We start from the raw sequence: 10061 nt of genomic DNA, 5'->3' as shown, positions 1-10061 counted from the left end.
AGGATAACTCAAACCTAATAGCTAAAGGTTATGAAATTTTTTGATTAAGAGAGTGGCCATTGAAACCACAAAAGTATTTGAATGAGTGGTATTTACCAATGAAAAGTATTTACGAAATATGGTCAAAGTTGACTTAGTATTCAATTCAAAATAAGTGTTATGAAAAGAAAGTTTGAAAATGAAAAGCATAAGGCTTAGGTTTCTAATGTTTGGAAACAAAGGTTAAATGTTTGCACAAAAAGTTTTGGCTTGGGTTAGAGTGGAGGGAAGAAGAAGAATGGCTAAGGTCCTAATCATACAAGAGATGAGGGATAAGAAACAATACCACAAATGGAGTTCCTCTCTTGAGATCATATTGATGATCCAAGTAGCTCCCATCCTTTGGAATATGCAAGCAAAATGATAGTAAGTTCAAGCAACAATCAAACAAGTCTCTTAAGAGATCCTCAATGCATTTTGTATCTTTCACTTTGGATGAACATGGCAATGGTTATTCAATTTGAGCTCTTATAGGATTCCCTAGCACAAGAGCACACACATCAAAAGTTCATGAAAACAAATCAAGAATGGACAAGAATGAGTTTAGAGGTTTGGTCCTTCTAATCCATCTTCACATCAAGATCCTTATACTCCAATTTGCATAGGGAAAAGTCCTAGAAACTAAGTCCATTTGTCCATTTCTTTGCATTTGGTCCACAACAATCAAAACAAAACACAAGCACAATAGTATATACACAATTATGTGCTCAAGTGAGCAAAAGGCAAATTGCATTAACATAAACATGTGCTCAAGTGAGCAAAGGGAAAAGCAAATGAATAATATGTACAAGAATAGTAAATTGCATAAAAGTAAAGAGCAAAAAGTAAATGCTAATTGTTAATGGTTAGTGTTAGTAGTTAGTGTGCCATAAGGCAAATTTAGCGCTATGTTAAGCAACCGTAATTGGACTTATGTAGAAGTCACAACTATCTGAGGCCGGTCAATAATAATGTAGGCAACAACACAAGTTAGAAGTCTTGATTAGTGAACCAAGTTCCAACAACTTGCCATGCCAAAAAGGAGAAGAGAAATGATCTTGTATTGGTTTAAGTCCTTTGCATGATTTAGGAAGCAACCTATCCTTAATACAAAGCCATTCACTAGATCATTTGATCAAGATGAATTAGATTTGGATTGAGGAAGATTAAACCTTCTTAATCAATACTAACTTATCAACCTTTAACTCATTGATCAAAAGGAAAAGAAGAAGAAGAAGGAGATGAATAATGGAAATGGAAATGAAAAGAATAAAGATCATTAAATGAAATAGAATGTACCAATCAACAAGTGTTGACCAATGACATTGAGGATCATGGTCAAACAATAAAAAACAGAAGTGAGATGAAGATTGGAAGTCAAGAAATGAACAAAATTTTTTTTGGCATTTTTAATATTCAAAATAAACTTGAATTAAAATATTAAATAGAGGTCAAACTTCAAAATCACTTCAAATCAACTTTGAAAAAGTCCAAGTGATTTATCCTAAGTTCAACAAGGTCAAACAAAGTTTGACAAAAAATTTCAGCATTTTTAAAAGTCAGAAACTATTTTTAATCAATTAAAAATGAATAAAAATAACCTAATTGAACTAAAATCTCAAATAAATCTCAAATCAATTAATAAATTGATGAGAATATTTTTCATAGATCCATCATCATTCAAATAGGTTGAGGAAATATTTTTGTATTTTTTTAATATAAAAAACTATTTAAAATGAATTAAAAATAACCAGAAAAGAGAAAATTCACAAAAAATATCAAATGATGAAATAAAAAATATTAAAAATCATTTTTAGAAACTAGAATTAAAAAGAGAAATAATGCAATTGGTCCCATATTTTTTGGATTAAAAATGAGAGAGCTATGAATTTTTGAAGTTAAATGAAATAAAAGAAATAAAATAGAAATAAAACCAGAAAATGAAAAATGCTAAAAATCCTGGCGCGTTAGATCTCCTTTCATTAAATGACGTGGAGGATCTGAAGGCAATGGCATGCGCGCGCATCATAGGACCAAGTCAACTGAGTCACACAATGCATTAAATAAAGTCATAAGATCCAAGAGCCATGATTCAATATGGAAATCATCATCAAAGGCTAGGATTCAAACTGGCAAACGGACGGTGGTGTACACCACCGTCTTCTCCGGCGAGCATGGAGATTTCGGCCAGAGTTGCAGGTCATAAAAACTTGATGAAAACGAGCGATCCTCATATCATTGGAAAGCTGGGGTGATGTACATCACCCCTGTACCATCTATTTTCACCCTAGATTTCCATGGTAAGAGAAATCAGGAGTTGGAAAATATGGTGTTAAACTGAAACTTCATGGATTTGTAAAATTAAAAGCACCAACAAGTTGCCTTTGTTGAGAGGACTTCAGCCAAGCAAAAGGACACAAGAAACAAGCTATAAATGAAGAGTTTCGAAGAAAATAAGTTTGAACGTCAACCTTCTAAATACAGATCTGTGGAGCACGATCCTTCAACACACTTGCTTGCAGCTTCTTCTGGAGATGGAAATGAGGCAAGGCTAAGGAATTAGAGTCCAATAATCAACCAAGGAAGTTGAGAATTGGATCTGAAAATTTCAAGTGAAAAAGCAAAATTCCTTTAGAGTAAGGTTTGGAATGATTTCTGCAGAGTTTCAGGTTGATTCAGAGATCCCAATTGAATGAAATGGTGCCTCTATTTATAGATGGAAAGGCAAGGCAAGGGTGATCAAACTCGTGTGCATGAAGTTGGGTCCTCCATGCATGGGCCTGTACAGGCGCATGTGAGGCCCAAGATCAAGTGCAAATGCAAGCTGAGCTCATTCTGAAATGAAATGGACGTGCATTTTGAATGGTATTTGCTTGTGCATGAAGCTTCATCATGAATTGCATAATTGTGCCTAAAACTTCATCTCTTCGAAAATGTCAATTAGAAAATCCAAACATAAGCATGTGGGTAATGGTTGGAAAGGTCTTGACATAAGGAATAAATGTTATGTTGGAAAAAAAACTCATTTGAGGTGTGGAAATTTATGAAAACAGGCCATGAAGTTCATAGTGCAAAACATGCCTTTGAGAACTTAGTCAAAATAAACCAACTTCAAGCCCTTCTGTTTTCATGATGCAAGCTTCAAATAGAAAAACCTCCAACATAAAAGTTGTAGATCTTTTCAAGACAATCAATATGGACTTAAATGTTGCATCATTTGGGTTTTTGATGAAGAAGTTATGGGCACTTGAAGTTGGACTTTTTTGCCTTTCAATGCACTTGGTCCAAAGTGACCTATAATGTTTTGCATTATCACATGTATTTATTTTGAGATTTTGAAACTTTGTTCAACATAACATTTGAAGTAGACATCTTAAGCTTTCCAATTCATTTGATCCCACCTCAATATCATAAAAAATGAATGAGTTATGTTCTTGGGAAGTTGACCCAAAATTAGGGTTTCAGTCAAAATGACCTATAATGTCTTGGAATGGGAGATGACCTTCCAAGATTCAAATCAATTTTTGATGAACATGAAAGTTGTTAATATTTTCCTTAAGAACAGTTTTGCGTTTGGGATCATCTCCATTTGACCAACACATAAAACGTTAGGTCTCAGTGCATTTCAAAGTAGTCAGATGAATTGACTGATCAACTTCTCAAGTCCACAACTCATATCTTGATGAATTGATGATTGAGGACACTCAAATAAGCTCAAATATGCATTAAATGATGAATTAGAGAACTTCCTTTGATTGTATTTGACCATGGGCTGAGGTTGCTTCATTAGCAAGGCATTGTGGGTGATTAGATGAATTAGGGTTTCCTTGAGGAACAAACCTCAAACCCTTTGACTTGCTTTGATCAAAATGATGAATTGAGATGCTAGGGAGGCATATTTGATGGATGAGAGCTTTGGGAACCATTTCCATGCTTGCCTTCATCTTCTGTTGGCCATATCATTGCACAAAGGATCACCTAGAAGCTTTTGACCTTGTGATTGCTCAAGCTACAAACAAAAGATGTTAGTGACATATTTTTGTGCTTTTGGTTAGTGAATAGAGATGAGAGAAGCAATAATACAATTCAAGCATGCTTGGTGATCTCAAACCAACTCACAAGAGATCCCACCAAAGGCAAAGGGAACCCAGATGCTTATGATCCTTGAGGCTTTGCAAATGCAATGTTATGATGCCATGAGGGATATTAGGGCCAAAATTGGGGTCTTAAAAACATGATCCATTCTCATACATAAATCACACATGTTCCATACAAAATAGGTTAATGCATCATTCTTGTGACTACTTGTCAGTTGTACACACCACGGTACGATTACATCCAAGAATCACTATCTAACTCATTTCATGACTTAAGTTATCTTTCTAAGTCATTTACCTAGTATTCACCTAGGTTTACCTCACTCATAAGTTTTTAATCTTATACTTACACAATCAACAATTTCACAACATAGTTCATAATAATTTCATTACCAAAACATCGACAATAATTGTAGTACAAACATGTTTTTCTTATCATCAATTGATGAAGCATTAAACAACCTTTCCAATGTGTTCGACCTCACGTTTATCGTAGTTTCCATTCTTGTTTTATGGTGGATATAGGGAAATAATTTGTAAACACACATAATAGTATAATACCAACAAGCAAGTTATAATTCACTTATATGCATGATCCTATCTTACCAAGTAATAGAGCGTTGAACTAGCTTTCCGACGCATCCAACCAGACCTCATTCTAAGTTACGAAACTCATTTTAGAGTGAAAACAGGGGAACCAATAGTTTGTTGTCATGGCCCAATCGATTGGATCAACATTCTGCCACGATTTTTCACTGAAATGGAAGGGACCAATCGGTTGGTCCATGGTGTCAATCGATTGAAACTTGAAACTTTTCCAAAAATTATATTTCTAAGCATGTCTTCTTCCATCCCTTACCATTCTAAACCATTACAAACCATAGACTAACATAAGCTCACACCAATTAAGTGATTATGAAGTATGATTCAAGAACAATATACATATGCCACCATAGGAATCAAAGACAACAAGAACAACATAGGAGCAACATCAACAACACAAGGAGAAGTATGAACAACAGTAATTTCATCATAGATTCACACCAATCCTAACTCCCAAAACATAGATTATATCCCCCAAAAGATAATTTCTATCTAAGAACTCACCTCCTATGGAGAGGATGATGAAGTTAGTGAAGAAGATGATGGGTAATGATGAAGATGATATAATGGTGGTGATGATGAAGATGATACCAATCTTCTTGTTCCTCCATGAGTTTCTTCTTCTTTTTCCCATTCTTTATCTTCCTTTTTCTTTTTTCTCTTCTCTTCATATTTCCTTTCTTTTCTTTCTTTCTGATAACTCTCTTTCTCTCTTACCTACTATTTCTTTCTTTCTTTCATTCTTATCCACTTCTTCTTTCTTTCTCACCATATTAATACACATAACACACACACACACACACACACACACACACACACACACACACCACACACACACACACACACACACACACACACACACACACATATATATATATATATATATATATATATAATATTAAGTAGTAATACAAAATATCTCAATTCATATTTTGTCTTCTAATACCAATTGACCAATCATTAATGTTACCAAAATATCCTCTCTTATACTTATTAATATTGATGTGTCTCTTTTATTAATAATTAATCTCTTCAGAGTTCACTGGTTACTCTATTGGTCCAAACTAACAATATTTAGAGAACATAGGAGCTCTAATTGTTCCAACTGACAAAAGATAGAGTACATAGGAACTCAATTGGTCTCAACTGACAACTAATTGATCATTTAAGGGGATATGAGATATTAAACCTTTTATTTTTTATTTTTCATGCAACCAAATAACATATTAAACAGAATACAAGCATTTTATGGGTGATAATTAAGCATGCAATTACAATCAAGCAATCTTAACAAAACAATCATAATATCAAGCAATTAAACAAGTAGTCACACAACCAAGAAACCCTTATTCCCACCTCAAAAATGGAGATTCTGAAATCTTCATAATTTTGGTGATGATGGATAATGGAATTGATGCTATAGTGAACCCTTGATCTCTTATTTTTTATTTCTTCTTTAAGGAATAACCCTTTGCTTAAGGAATAACTCTCTCTCTCTCTCTCTCTCTCTCTCTCTCTCTCTCTCTCTCTCTCTCTCTCTCTCTCTCTCTCTCTCTCTCTCTCTCTCTCTCTCTCTCTCTCTCTCTCTCTCTCTCTCTCTCTCTCTCTCTCTCTCTCTCTCTCTCTCTCCCTCCCTCCCTCCTAGTGGAAAGACTCAATTTTTGCTCTTCCTAACCAGGTTTTCCAACATGTCCTCAATGACTTTACATGCTACATTTACTTAACTTAAATTTCATAATTAAAACCATTAAGTCACGCTACGTTTACTTAACTTAAATTTCATCATTAAAACCATTAACTCACGCTACATATACTTAACTTAAATTTCATCAGTAAAACCATTAAGTCACATTTTAACCAGGATGGAAGTGATGTATTACAAATGTACAAAGAAAATATGGGAAATTTTTAATTTAAAGAAAACAATACTTTTAGAAAGGTGTTTAAATTTCAAAATACAAATATATGAATATATAAAAATAAATAATTTAAGATTTGATATCAAACAAATAATATTTTTATAACATTCTTTCACATTCATTTATTTCAATATACCACGCATAATGAAAAAAGTATTCATCTAAAATATTCTTAGTAAAATAATAACTTTATTTTAAAGAATAACTTAAATAATATAATGTATATATAAGAAAAACTCTCATAATAAATCAATATAACACTATAAATATGTTTAAAGTTACCATATGGTACATATAAAATAGTTTACTAATGATATCACTAATATATCAAGGGATTTTCTTATCGGACAAACAATTAAATTAAAATAAGACAAACAATTAAATTAAAATTAGACAATAGATTAAATACAAATTTAAGTAAATAAATTAAATACAAATTGAATTTATTTTTATTTTATTCAGATGACTAATTAATATAGTTTTTTTTTTCCATTTTTGGACATATAACAAATATATTTTTAAAAAAGTTAAACTATCAAATAAAACTTATAACATCCACATATACACAAAATCATTTTGTGTTACCAAGAGCTATTAAAATCACCAACAAAACAACAACATAATTAGCATACCTAATAAAAACAACTTTTTAATCTCAAGTTCCCAAAGATGTATCCATAAACTACCATAGAACTCCCTTACACAAATGTTTATATATAGCATGATAAAATATGACAAAAAAACAAACAATAAGGTTAACATGGATAATTATAATTCTTTTAAAAAAATTAGTTGTTGGATGATCAGACAGATTCCAATTGATTGTTTATGATATTGATTGACCTTTCATTTAAAAAATTCATAGATCTTATAAACACTTAAATTTCATAGTAAAAAGTGAAAATCTATGACTATTAAAGATTGTTATAATTATAGAAAATTTCTATAAAAACCGTCTTTAAATTTAAGGGACACTATGGCTCTATCTTATTTTAGTCTTATATTATAAATTAGATTTAGCATAACTCTTAAGACTAAAATTACTTAATGGTGATAACTGATTGTCGGTTGTTGCCCAAGAATAGTTGTTAGACACTTGGACTCCGAAATCATATGAGAGTTAGACTTAACTTAATTTTACAAAAATGACTTGTAAGGAGATAATTACATCCAATTGCAAGTTCATGTTTTGATCTTATCGCATCTATAACGAAGCTTTTCACTATGTTCAATTACAAGTATCTTAGATCATTCAAAAGAATTTTTTTTTTATTTGTCTTAAACTCACTACTCTAGTGTTATATCACAATATCTATTAAAATAGTTTTAGATTTATTCAATAATGTTATCATTGAATTCATTATATTCCCTTTCTAAATCGTTCAATTTCTAAGAGAAAAAGAATTACTAATTGGTTTGATCTTGATTAAAATACTATTAATTCACTAAAATATATGAATGATTTGCTATACAAAAGATACAAGAGTTAAAAGACACTTGTAAAGATGAATATTATAAATAATAGAAAATAGGCATTAAGAGTTAAAATATTTATTTAGGTTTCACAATACATATGGATAACTTATTTAATATTATTTAAACTCCCAGAACATAAAGCAATATATGTATCTACGACATGCACAAACCTACAAAAAAAAAATATTTATAAGTATCTGGAGTTTTTATTGAAAGACTAAACATAAGATGAAGAGAAAGAAAAATTAATTACCATGGCATGTGTTAAGGATGATTTTGCTAGCATTTACTTTGGCATTTTTTCACACACTTCTCAAAATCATCTCTCAACCGATTTCCGACACATTGTAGGTCACACTTTATTTCACAAAAAGATTCTGCCAACTTGGTTGATCCATATTCTTGAGATTGAGGGATGCATTCCACTTGTATTGCAATAAACATAATCATTAACATCACAACGACACTAATCTTTATGGTGCTCATTGCCATAATTTTTTTATGTGTATGTCTTATCAATTTTTTAAGTTCAATTTTTTTATGATTTTCTTAGATTCCTCAAATGATATTATTTATAGCATACAATGTATGCGAATATCTTCAAACTTATGTAAATATTATTATATAAATCTCAATTATATAAATAATTTACTTAATATGTATTTTGAGCATATTATTACTATTATTATACCAATTATTAATATTATTATTACTATTATATTCTTCATGTAAAAAATATATTTTTTTTTAATTTCGGAAATGAAATGATAAATAGGTAAAACAAAAGTAAAATAATTACCTAATATAAAAGTTTAAACTGGTTTATTTTTTCTTATTCTTTATTCTTTCAAAACATAAATAGTTTACTAATTAAATATTATTATTATACCAATTATTAATATTATTATTTCTGTCATATTCTTCGTATAAAAGTATTTTTTTTAATTAAGGAAATAAAATGATAAATAGGTAAAGTAAAGATGTTGAATTACCTAATATAAAAATTTAAATTGATTTATTTGTTCTTATTCTTTATTCTTCCAAAAAAAAATAGTTTACCAATTAAATATTCAAAACTTTTCATTATTTCTTTACATGACTTGCTAGTTCTACAAGGATAACTCCACTTAATGATTAAAAAAAATAGGATTGATATATTTGAAATTGAATATTATCCAAAGTAATGATTAATAGTTTTGCATTTTGAATTTTTATACTTAAGGGATTATAGTGAGGAAGGAACATATTCATATTTCTATGGATTATTTAATTCTAATATAGAGTGAAAAATATTATTTTAGAAGTTTGAACTACATAATTGAGATATTCAAATACATTTTAAAATATAATTTTCACAACATGAACAAATAAGTTTATCCAAAAAAGAAAAAAAAAAGATTTTTTAACTAGTTAAAGTTCACACTATCTTTTTGTCTCCAATCTCAATAAAAACATATTTAAGGTAATAAAAGTCGTAATACCCCAACCATATAGAAACTAAACTGTAACCAGGACATTAAAAAGGTTGTAATGATGCATCAATGTAGCGTCAAACTTAAATAAGTACATGAAGTCACATAAGATACATCAAATGTGTGTACAAAGTACAACATGTCAAAATATACAAGATAATGATAATATGCAATGAAAGACAAAATAAAAAGGAAAGTCGACCTGCATCCATTGCTTGCCTTTCCCTTTTTGAAAAATTTGATCAACTGGAAAATATAAGAATCAATATGAGGTGAGATAATAACAATTTAGTGGAGTTATCCTAAAAGGCCAGGGGCATCGAAGACTTCAAGAGGTTCAACAAGGTTTTAACATTCACGTGTTTTAAAAAAAATAAAAGTGAGTCGAGGCATAATCCACCTGATAGAATGTGGAAATGTCGATGCACTTGCTATAACATCCATATAAACTTATGAGGCATCTAGCTTCACGAAAT

Source organism: Lathyrus oleraceus, chromosome 1, assembly GCF_024323335.1.
Source record: "Lathyrus oleraceus cultivar Zhongwan6 chromosome 1, CAAS_Psat_ZW6_1.0, whole genome shotgun sequence".
In the NCBI taxonomy this organism is placed as follows: domain Eukaryota; kingdom Viridiplantae; phylum Streptophyta; class Magnoliopsida; order Fabales; family Fabaceae; genus Lathyrus; species Lathyrus oleraceus.
This window is presented reverse-complemented; position numbering follows the sequence as displayed.